At 44.3% G+C, this 12,092-nt stretch overlaps 1 long non-coding RNA gene across 1 annotated transcript; it reads left to right on the top strand.

Moving 5' to 3' along the window:
• The first annotated feature begins 764 nt into the window (after positions 1–764).
• On the top strand, positions 765–11,597 carry LOC118255492 (uncharacterized). The gene is made up of 5 exons (XR_004780961.2): positions 765–1,044; positions 5,142–5,253; positions 6,664–6,738; positions 8,307–8,383; positions 11,499–11,597. It is a non-coding gene; the product is annotated as an uncharacterized LOC118255492 (long non-coding RNA).
• Positions 11,598–12,092: the final 495 nt, after the last annotated feature.

Below are 12,092 nucleotides of genomic sequence, written 5' to 3'. Positions count from 1 at the left end.
GAGTTCCTTACAAACACAATACTCTTCATATTTCTTTAGTATAGTCTTAGATGTGATTTGTTTCAAAGCACAAAACTGCAGGGTAATAACCAAACCTCAACTTTGTCACAGCACCATCAAAAATGTATTTTTTTCCATTAGGGCTTCCTGCAGTTGCTGCTGTTTCTGTATTGTCTGAGTAACTCCATGGTGTGTTCTGCTCACCTGTTTTTCTCTATTTTTTTTTCCTTCATTCTCAGATCAGTTTTTGGAATTTTTCCTTTTTTTCCTCGACTTCTATTTCTTCTTGTTCCCGTTAACTTATAGTATTTGGCAGTTTTCTGAAACATAACTAACGAGACTCACAGGTAAAGAAAAAGCTTCATTACATAGCAGCTGGGGAGGCAATTAACAGGTGTTTTATCTATCTAAATGCTATCACATGAGATAAAAATTAACAGCATTCTGTAATGACTGACTGTGAATTCATGGAGATTTTGGAGGTGCTGCTCATCCTGCTCAACCTACTGAAAGCAGGCAGTGTAAGAGACGTGGACTTTGTAGATGGGTGATCTATTCCAACATCTGCTGAGGTTTTGCTGATGAACCCGGAGAGAATCAGAAATACTGACTTCTACAATTGAAACATTGGTAAGAACCAAATAACACTATTGCCACCTACCCAGCGTCAGGTGTCTGCTCACATACCAGGGGCTGGCACACTCACACAGCAGAAAATGGCATGTCTGGGTTCAAGCAAAGGGAAAAAAAAAAAAAAGGTTTTAGGATTTGTTCTCTTCCCTGAGGATTCAGAAACCAGACAATTTTCAGGGCTATGAAATAATAACATACGTCTAGGAATTCCTGCTGTTTCCCTCTTGAGACTGCTTTTAAACAACCTGCCAGAAACTGATCCTTTCTTCCCCCATTTCTCCTCCTTTACTTTTTTTTTTTTTTTCCTCCAGTCAGTTCTGCACTCTTTGGCTGTTCCTTCAGCTCATTCAGTGGCACTGAGACCTGCTGGTACTGGCCAGATGATTCCCTGCAGTGGATTGAGGATGGGAAGTAGGTAAACTCCACAGCAGCCCTGACACCCTGCTCCAAGTCTCAGCCACTAGTGGGGAACAACTGCTTCAAATTTTATTTTGTTTTGTTTTTGGTGAGGACCACCTGTAAGGTGGCAGAAAATCTTTCTCCATATTTCTGCATTGCTGACCAACCCTTGTATTTTCACTGATGCTCTCAGGAGAGCTCCTGAATGCCACTTCTAAGCACAGCTACATGTCCTAGGAGTGACTAAGATAATTATTGAGGCTGTGAGGCTGTTTTTTTTTTTTTTTTTTCCTGTACACACGCACAAACACCACATGCATATATACATTATATGCATATTTTGAGGGAGGGCAGGGTAGGTCACAACTTACTAGGAAGCCAAAAAACTTGGATTCAGAAAGTTGCTTCTCTAAAATACAGTGTGGCACTATTCTGACTATTAAATACGTTTCTGATGTTATGCTGAACATTTACGAAGACCCTGTTATGAGTATTCAATGTCAATTGACTGTAACAGGTACTGCCACTTCTGTCATTTCTGTAGCACTCAACTGGTGCTGCAGCCATGGTGACACCTGCCCAGGTGGAGAAGGTGTATCAAGCAGATCAGGATGGCACTCTGAAACTTCAAGTTTGTTCACAGAAATAGGACATAAATTTTAAAGGTGAAATAGTTACTCACTTATAATTTAATACATGTGTATCTCTCCTGAATGTGCCTCGTGGAGCCCTATAACCAGCAGAAGTGTCTGTCCCAGCCAGAGCGAACGTACATCTTTAAAAGCATTCACTATAAAATTAATTGTGTGAATTGGGAAAGTACAGGAGATGCTGCTTATGTCTGACAAAACATGAAATGGGGGAGAAATAATAATAATAAAATCTCATTTTTTTGTTTTACTTTGTGATTTGATTGCTGGAGCTATTGGACAGGAATACAGTTAAAAGATTAGAAAAATAAAGTCATGGTATTCAACAAAAAGAAAAGCAAAAGCATTAGGATGATAGTTTGAAACCAAAACCTAGGAGTGGCATTGCAAGAGCTCAAAACTCACTGTGTGATGCGATCAAAACAGAAGCCGTTACAGGTGGCCAAGAGGGCACATCTGCACTGCTCATGCTGCCAGTTCAAGCAGGAGCAACACTATAGAAAATGAGCCCATGTTGTGGAGATAATAAAGTGAAAAAAGCCATCGATAAGATGCTGTATGGGTACATCAGTAATTTTTCATATGGATAGTGTTCCTTTCTGTATAGCAGTGGCTGAACAGGGACATGCCAAAGGGTGCTAGCCTGGCTCTGGTCTCCAGCAGCGATAGGTGCTGGATCCTTGGAAAAGAGGATGAGCAGTAGGTAGTGAGGCATCCCTTGCTGCCAGTGATGTGCAGCTCAGGGACTTCCTAATTCACTGATAATAACTAAATAACACCTTTGTATTTAATGAGAGATTTCTTCTCTCCTGTGGGTTTCTTCAGTCTTTCCTGACTTGCTGCAAACCTCTAGCATCTGCATCATGTTGCAGCACTGGGATCTGCAGTAGAGCTAAGCATTTCTTGAATAACTGCTCTGCTTCTGCATGCCTTCATGTTTTCTTTCAAGATATCTTCCAGAGAAATCTGAAAATGTAGATGACAAGAAAAATCTGCCAGTGGCTAAAGAATGAGTCTAGCAGAGGTGAGAGTCAGCTGGAGGAAAAGTGCAGGGTGCTCAGTTCAGGGTTGCTGTGTCTCTAGGTGATGAAGCCCACAACTAGCTTTTAGGGTCTGCTGCGGAGAGGACAGTGGTGGCTGGAGAAGTGAGGCCCCCAGGTCCATCCTTCCTGCTCAGTGTCAGTAATTTTGGGGGACTGGCCCAATTTAGGGATTTGCCTGTAAGGTAGGGGCACCAGAATGCACTGGTCAGTACAAGAAACTGTTGGTATGGGCTGGACAACTCGAACCAGTGGCAGGAGCATGGAGAGGAGGTAAGCACCTCTCCCCCAGACAACACCTCGTGCCATCCTCCCCTCAGGGGCTGCCGCTTCTGCTCTTTGCAAGCTTATCTCAGGTATTGGGTAGTGCAAGCACGTCTCGGGTATCGTAGGGCCTCCCCACAGCTCAAGTGCATTTTGACTTACTCAGCACCTCTCGTGATTTTACTTAGATCCCTCAGGACCCTGTGAGGTCTAAGCCTGAGCACTGTTTATTTTCTTGGCTGAACCAGAAACTTTCAAAATTGCTTTCATCTAAACAGCATTTTTGCTGTGTGCGCATCTGGGAGGGAAGTGCTCTTTTCTTTGGGAGATGCTAATAACTCACTGATGAAGAGTGCCAGAAAGCTATCCCATGCGCTGACAAAGAACAATAGGAAGACAAAACCATTTTGAAAGCTGCGACAACGTCCTCCAGCCACAAGTGGAAGGGCTGAGGAGGGGCTGGTGGGCCCCATAGCATGCAGAGATGGACAGGGCCCCATTGATAGGCCATGCCAACAGGCCTGGTCCATGTGTGTTGTGCTGGGAACAAGCAGGGGGAGAGCCCAGAAAACAGCTTCTGGTGGGTGTTGGGGTCAGGGCTGGGGTAGGCCTCTGTGCTGGGGAACTCCAGTTCGTAGGCAATTAACCCTGGTTGGCAAATGAAACGCAGCTCTGCGGGCTCTTTAACACACAGCTGTCTTCCAGTGCATATTTTCCTTCTCTTTTCTAATCTCCAACAACTGCGCTGTAATCTCTGCCCAGATGGAGAAGGCATTTCAGGCCAAACAGAAAGTCGCTCTCCAGTTTCAAGCAGGTTCTCAGCAGTATGAGAGCAGTACCTGTGGGGTTCAGCGTGACAGGAGAGGCAAGGTTGCCTGTGGTGGTGGCTGCAGGGTTATCAAGAATGCTTCCAGGACTGCCAGAAGCTGATCTGCCTTCTTAATTGCCCACAGACATAGTTCTGTGCTCTGTCTGTTGCTGATGAATAGAAAGCTGCTGGTACTGGCAATGCAACCATTGTATTGAATGAAGTTAACATCCCCCTTTCATGCCCAGCACCCTAGGCCATTTGCTCCATTCCTCCTGGCTGCTTCCCCCCAACTGAAGGAAAGGCTGTGGTGCATCAGGACAGGAGCTACCTCTAGCCCCAGATCCCATCTCCACCACTGGGTGAGAGGTGCCCACAGGAAAATTTAAGTTCGAGGCAGGCATGTAGCCATACTTTCCCCCAAATGCTCTTCATGCCTCTAGCAAATTTTATCTTGAGGATCTCCTGCATCAGGATTTGGTATCTATACATATTAAGCCTGGATGCATTCCTCCTTCAGTAATTATACCGTTATTTTTTAAACCTGTGTAAACCTTTAGCATCTGCAACAACTTGTGGCAAGTATTCCCACAGCTGAAATGAATGTTGTTTGAAGGAGGAGCTCCTTTTCCTTGCTTTGAACTCATCACGATAGCTTTATTTAACGAGTGAGGCTCAGATGTTCTCCCACTGCTTGCTTGATCACCTCAAATGTTTCTGTCAGTTCTGCTGATTTTCCTCAATGTTCCTCAGAAAACTAGCTCTGAAAACAGACTGCCTTTACAGGTGGCTGTGGGATTTGGTTAAAAAAAACAAAAGTTCTGGGCACGTGAGAAGGGTCTGCTTTCTGCACACTTCCGCTGAAAAAAGCAAGTGAAAGCCACCTGTTTTACCCATCAAGGCCCATGGGAGCTATCCCCTTCAATAATCTTTCTTGGAAATAACTTGGGAGCCTGTAGTCGCACCTCCTCCTTCGAGGGAGCTACTGTTCCCTCATCACAGGGAAGAGGAGGGTGAGGAGCTGCCGAGAGCGAGGTGGGTGGCACTGCACAGGGGAGGTGCGGGGAGGTGATGCGCACAGATAATCAGAGTGCACTGCAGCCACCTGCAGTCCCTGGAGGGGGGAGACAGAGAGGAGAGGGACAGGAGGGAGTCCCTCCGATCTGCAGCCATGCAGGGGCTGGTAAAGATAGCAGGGAGATCCTGCTGGGGCACAGAGATGAGTCCACCGTCTGATGGGCTTATATCACTTGCTCTTCCCCATGACTTGCACACACAGATGTGAAATCCAGCTCTGCTGAGCGTGCCACAAAAACCATTGCTAACAAATATTCCTCTCCTTTGTAGCATCCGGAGCAGGGTCCTGCCTCTATAACTTCTGCAGATGCGGAGCAGTGATTTCAAACTCATCAGGAGGGCCCTTTTGAATTTCAAGTTGGTTCACAGAAACATGAGAGAGGTAAAAGATCTGTGTGGTTAACTCTTGACATACTTACAGTGGGGCTGTCATGCAGCTCCTTTTCCAAAATGTCCTTACAGTACTTTTAAGCTTGGATGCAAAAGCAATGAGGGCACATTTCATGGACTACAAGCAGCTGCTCTTAGTGCAAGAGGAAGGGGAAAAAAATAAAATATAAAATAGAGAAAATTGAAGCATTTTTTTTTCAGACTAATTGAAATTGGGGGTGGCTCTGGTCTAAACAGAGAGCCATTTTAGAGCAATGTCTCTGTTTCCTTGATGTTACGACATACTGTATTAAGGTTGTAAATATGGGAAGCTTTTTATTTATTTACAATCAGGAAATCAGGGGCTGAAAAATGGAAGTATAATAAGGGCTTTTCCAAGTAGAAGAAAAAACAAATTAAAAAAGACCAAACAAACAAATAACAAAAAAACACCCCACAAGCTTCTGTGGCCACTGCCTTGGGAGAGAGGAAGGAAGGTTGTGGACACCAAAATATAAGATGACTGTGAACTGTATATGAGTTTCTATGGCATGTGTACGTTCTGTGCAGAGCTTAGAAAGAAATTATGTGCAATGACTGCTGCTCATGATGTGTCACATTTTAAGGAGACAATTCAAATATTAAATGTTAAACAGCTGAAAAGAGTGAATGTCTTCTGTCTAGAGGAGGGTGTGCACACCTTCCACACCAGTCTGAGGGAGCAAGAGGTATAGCAGAAAGCTATGCCCTCTCCTGTGTGAGGCTGGAGAAAGGGCATGGCTACTCTGGTGGACTTCTCCAACAGCTGGACAAAGAGGAGTTTGTCCAACATCTCTCACAAGTGGGCTGTGAGTTAGCACTCAGGAGGTGGCTGAGCACCGTCGCTGTAGCTCATGCTGTGTTTTATACTCCAGTTGAGTGAAGTGAGGCACAGTCAAAAAGATGTCCACAAACCTTTCAAAACTTTCGCAGGCAATACTTAAGCACCTGTGAGCATTTACCATAGCATTATGTGAGCTGTTGCATGAGGTCAGAGAGGCGAGGGGCCCTTTTTTCAGCACCACAAGATGACCCAGTTCTGGTTGGAAGCCAACTTAGCAACCCCCAGGTCTTGGTGATTTCAGAGGCACAGTCTACCTGTAGGGAAGACAAGGTGAAATTGGGTGGTAATGGTAATCAGCTCCTCAGTTAGCTGCCACAATGTGAATCCCCCTGTGCAGGTGTCTTCTGAGTGACAGTGAAATGCCCGAAGCAGAAATGTCAGGGAGCAGAGGAGGGGCTCGATGCAGGAGAGCAGCATGTGCAAGGCTAATCCTGTTGCATTGCACAATGACATTTGCTCTCCTGGGCAATGTTCCCAGATGGCAAAGATCTCCTCTCTCATTCTTGATGCATTTGTCTTCTCTTTCACGAAATTGTCCAGTGAAATCTGAATGTTCACACGGAGATAAAAAAATCTGCAGAAGTTCGAGCGTTGCAACCAGTGGCACAGGACAAGGTAAGGCATGGTATGTTAGGCTCATTATTTTCCTGGCTCTGGCAGGCACACTGCAAGGACAGCACACCAGGAGAAATCCCAGTGGCCTAGAGATTGCAGGGCAGTTTTCCACTTTCTGCTGATGTGAAGTTACATAGATGTTCAAGCAAATCTGATGGAGACAGAAAAACCTTACCGTAATGGTGTTTCTAGGGTGGCTTTGTACATTCTTCAGTCAAGGCTGGTACTGGTGACTATGTGAAACAGTGTCCCACCCAGGCCTGCATAGTCCTACAGCCTGGGGAAGATGCACCTTTGATCTGCCACACAGCCCAGTAATGATCTGGGAAGCTCAGGGAAGAAGGCTCACATCCTGATCTGTGGATTCTTTAGTCTGGAGCAGGAGAAAGAGTGTGGCTGGAAGAATGGAGATGTCAGTTAGGGGAAATTAGCACAAGGTTGTTGGAAAAGAAATGGGTAGAGTCTTTAGCGGTCAGGGGATATAAGAGAAATGGGAAAGAAGTGAATGCTCTGGAGAAAAAAATGAACACAAGCCAGCAGTGTGCACAGGTTCAATAGGCCAGTGGAGTCCTGGCCTGCATCAGCAGTAGGGTGGCCAGCAGGACGAGGGAGGTGACTGTCCTTGTCATGTGCTTGGCATGGAGAGATCGCACCTCACGTATTGTCTTCAGCTTTGGGCCTCTCACCACAAGAAGGATATTGGGTTGTTTGGACATGAGCAGAGAAGAGCAAAGAAGCTGGTGAAGGGACTAGAAAATGAGTTGTGAGGAGCGGCTTGGGGAGCGGGGGCTGATTAGTCTGGAGAAGAGGAGCCTGAGGGGAGGCCCCATCACTCTCTGGAATGGGCTGCCCAGGGAAGTGGTGGAGTCCCCATCCCTGAAAGTATATAAGAGATGTGTGGAAGTGGCACTAAGGGACGTGGTTTAGTGATGGGATTCAGTAGGTCAGGTTGATGGTTGCACTTGATGACCTTGAAGGTCTTTTCCAACCTAAATGATTCTCTGAAAAGGCAAATATTGATAATCTGATGGGTTTTAGTGACCTTTTCCTTCTCTGGTTTCCTTCTTAATAGGTTGAATTGCAACAGTTCTGCCCTAGGCATCTAGGTAAAATCAGGAAAACAAGAGTTTTAATGGTTTCTTAGAGTTTCAACAGGTACTATGTGAACTGTCTGTGCCACTGCATGGATTATTTATTTATTCATTTGTATCTTATTGGCAGAAAAGGCCAATATGGCCTGGCAGTGGTAAGGAGAGGTGATACAGGGATTCTGCTTCTAGAGCTGTCCTTCAGGTGGGACTATGTTAGAATATTGTTCATTATGTTTTTAAGCATGTGGCCGACCAAGGAAGGAAAAGGCTTGTTGAAAGCATTTTGTGACGCATCTTGATGCAGTGCATCGCTATAACATACATGGAAGGTCTCTTCCTGCAGCTCGTGTTAGCAAGGGAGAAGAGTTTATGTAAAATAGAGATGCTTTTTTTCTGAGGTATCCTGAAGGATAGTTTACATCTCATGACCGGGAAACTGTTGAGTCTGCTAATCTTGTTTAAACTTGTCTTAAACAGGCAATCAGATGCTGCTGACACGTCATCTGCTTCTGTCAGACTGGGACCATTCAGCCCTGCCTGAAATAGGATATGAGGTATATAACTTTTCACATCTGTTCACTCCTTTGGGAAAAGTAATAGTCTGCAATGGTTTTGTGTTGTGCAAATCTAAAATATGTGCCCAAGTCCATGTGCTGGTTTTGTTAGTTTTTAGCCTGCAAATGTGTCACTTAAAAATTTACAGTGACAAAAGGGACAAGGATGACTCTGTAGAAGAGCTTCCCAGGGGACACAGGTTTCGTTAAGATTGTCCATTGCACATGTGATACACCATGGCATTGTACATCTAAAAGGTCAGTGCACAGAAATGTTGCTTTATCCATAGTGCTTTTGATTTGACCTAGATGACAGCTGATGGTCTGGAGGTTGAGCCTCGGTGCTCCCTATTCACAGGACTCTTTCTCCTTTAAAGCTCAGTCACGCTCTAGAATTTCAAGTCAAAGCATGTGCTTTAGGGGGATCATCAACTCATTTAGTATTGCTATAATGAGATTTAGATCTTGTGTATTTTTGAAACACCAGGCAGTGCGATTATAAATAAAGCTGTTTTGATGACTCATTACAGTAACATTAGGGCTCCTGTAAACAGAGGAGTTAGTGCACATGTAAGATAAGTATGCATTTAGTATTGAAGAACTATTTCACCTTCTCTTTTCTAGCTGGGAACCTATTCTGAACCCCCTAGTGTCTTTGCACAGCTTCGCTTCAGCTTGCTTAGGACTACAGATGCTCTCTGGGCAGAAAAAATGTGCTCCACAGAGAGCAATAGCTCCTTTGTATTACAGACAAGCCCTTGGAGTAAGAGTTTAGAGCACACTGGGGACAGGAGTGAGAGTGAGGGAAGGACTGTGAATAAGTGAGAGGAAAAAAATATCTAGCCTGTGGTTGCACCCAGGTCCTCTGGGAGGGGTAGCCCAAAGAGTTGTAACATGTTGGGCTCTGTTGCCTTAACTTTTCTTCAGCTGGTAGAAGCAAGCCACACTGACAGCAAATACAGGGCAGTCAAGGACCTATTTCAGCAGACAGCGAAGGATTACAGAGTCTGCAGAGGATTCAGAACCTCAGAGGTCTGAACTGTTATGGGCATGGGAGTGTCTCTTGTGAGTGGGCTGCTCCGCTTCCGTGATTTATGATGAGGAAATAACCCATTCCACAAATGGGAAGGGGAATAGCAAAAAAGTTGGGGCCCTGTGGAATTAGACCTAGAATTTATGTGAAATTTATATTTTGATTAGGAAACCCCTGCAACTTAAGAGATTTTTTATTATAGAGATGGCTTTTATAAACCTGGGGTTTAGATTTGGGGCACACGCAAATCTTGTAACTCTGTCTTTACATAAGCTATTTTAAAACCATTCCGTTCTATGACCTTTTTTAGGAAAAAACAACAACCCCGGGCATTACAAGCTTGGGTTGTACATAACCTCCTTGTTGGGAGAACAACATGGGGAAATGTTTTCTTTGCTGTTTGGTTTCTCACAACTACAATGTACCCATTCAAAATGGAGAAGGCCAGATTTTTATTTTCACATGAAATCTGAGAGGTTGATTGACCACAGCCGGAGGAGTGGGTGGACTGCTTCCCCAGGATATGGGAGACCTACACTTAATCCTAAACTTGAACTGAACCTAAGTCTCCCTGTTTTTGGTGTCTGCCCTTATCATTTCACAAATAGAGCATGGGATAGGGTCACTTGGGCTTGAGTATAGTAACCAGAGCTAATCTGAGTCTGAGGTTTTCCAAGGAAAAACAGCACCAAAACTGAATGTCTGTGCAAAAAAACAGTGGTTCCAGTTGGCATTAGCATTTCCCACAAATTCTTCAAAAAATCTAGTCAAAACTCTGGTGGAGCGAGCTCCTTGTCTTGTAGGTGTAGCATTTCTTTGTGATAAGCATTGCCGTGACTGAACAGAACATCAGAAATTAGTAGTTGGGTTTGATTTAATGGTCAGTGAGGGGATGGATTTAGTTGGTTAAATGAATTTTACCCCTCAGATAGATACAGGAACTGAAAACTTTTCAATCTAAGCAAGAGACTACTTCAGTTCTTCTCTGAGGTTAGATATACTGAATTTGTAGAAAATGTGGTTGGCTTACTGGCCAGTGTTTTATCAGAAAAATCGAAGTCTGAGACCAAAACTTAGAGTGTGCTCTCTGTCAGGAATTTGAGTTCAAGGCTGCAGAGAAAGAGAAAGTGCACTGTTTGGCTTGTGATCTGTTGTCTTTATCCATATATGAGGTGTGAATAGCAGCAAATTGTATCAGAAATTCATTTTTCTTTTTCTGGGTCTCTTTGCCCTCACCAAGACAACCTTGCATTTCTGAAATATCTCCTGTTACTTAACTAGCAAAGTTTCTTTTAAAAATATGAAGTGCAGTGGGAATATTTCTGTTTATGATGGCACAGAGATTCCTCTTCCAGCTCAAAATGTTCTTGGTTCATCACTGGGTTGCAAGAAAGAAGATCTTAGACGCTTTTCTTAGGATGGAGGCCAGGGAAAAGCATGACTGGGGAAAATCATCTAACACATTAGTTATCTTGGCCTTCCTGTCACTGATATGATCAGAAAAGAAGAAAAATCTTTTTGAGGGCCATCATTAAGTGATCAATCCCAGTCTGGGTGTTCTAGCTTGGTTGGTATTTTGGTATAATAATCTGCTCAGATCAGATCTAACACCACAAAAGAAAGGGTGCCCCCCCTTTTCTCTTTTAACAAAGCTTTGCAAAGACAGTACTGAACAGAAATTAGCTGTGGGCACTGGTCCTACATGTCTTCCCTTAGCATGCTGGAAAACACCATCCAGTTTGATTTTAGATGAAAGGCTTTGTTTTGGCATGTGACAGAGGGACAAGAAAAAAAGGATCTTAGCTCAGATCCTTTGCCTCTTCTGATTACGAACATCACGGGCTCTGGTTCAGTCAGGTACACAGAGATTTGCTGGTGAGACCAAGGCAATGCTCCCATGTGTGCTCCGTGCATGTTTTCTATCATGCACTTGGGGACAGGTCATACGACCACAACATTTTTTGTTCCATCCTCCAAATTATTTGGATCTGAGCATGATTTGGGTGGCAAAGGCAGGAGATCCATAAAAACAAGAAGTGTTTGTGCATGGTATATGCTTATGCTAAATATGTTTTTCTCTAGGCAGAAGAGCACATGAAAAAGAGAAGCTAAGGACAGGGCTGGATGAGTGGCTCCTGTTCCATGGGATGAATCTATCCCATGCGCTAGCCATCTGCAAGCAGAATTTCAACTGGAGGATCTGTGGCACTCATGGGACAATGTATGGAAAAGGTACAAACACATGGGCTGGACCTGCATTGAAACTCTCAGGGTGTTTCTAGAGCTCAGGGAAGGGTTCAGCACAAGCTGCACTTCCTGCTGTGTGGGCCTGATTCTATTTCCTTAGACCTTGTGTAACCAGTGAACCAGAAAAAAGCAGTGGTGAAAGCTGCCAGATCAGCTCTGTCTATTGATGCTTTAAAATAAACCGATGGGGAAACATCTGGCAAGGATGTGTTCAGAGCTACCTGAGGGAGGAAGGAGAACAAGGTACTTGTTGAGATGTTGGCTGCCAGAATGTCGATGGCAGACATCTGCTGCTTTGCTTTAAGCATTTTCATATTTGTGGCTTTTTCTGTTCCCTAGGAAGCTACATTGCCAGAGATGCCAGTTGCTCTTATCAGTACTGCCCATCCAGCACAGGCTACCACAGCATGTTTGTAACTTTAGCTGTTG

This window comes from Cygnus atratus, chromosome 1 (genome assembly GCF_013377495.2).
Source record: "Cygnus atratus isolate AKBS03 ecotype Queensland, Australia chromosome 1, CAtr_DNAZoo_HiC_assembly, whole genome shotgun sequence".
Taxonomy (NCBI): Eukaryota; Metazoa; Chordata; class Aves; order Anseriformes; family Anatidae; genus Cygnus; species Cygnus atratus.
The sequence above is the reverse complement of the archived record's forward strand: the minus strand, read 5'-3'. Positions and strand labels throughout refer to the sequence as shown.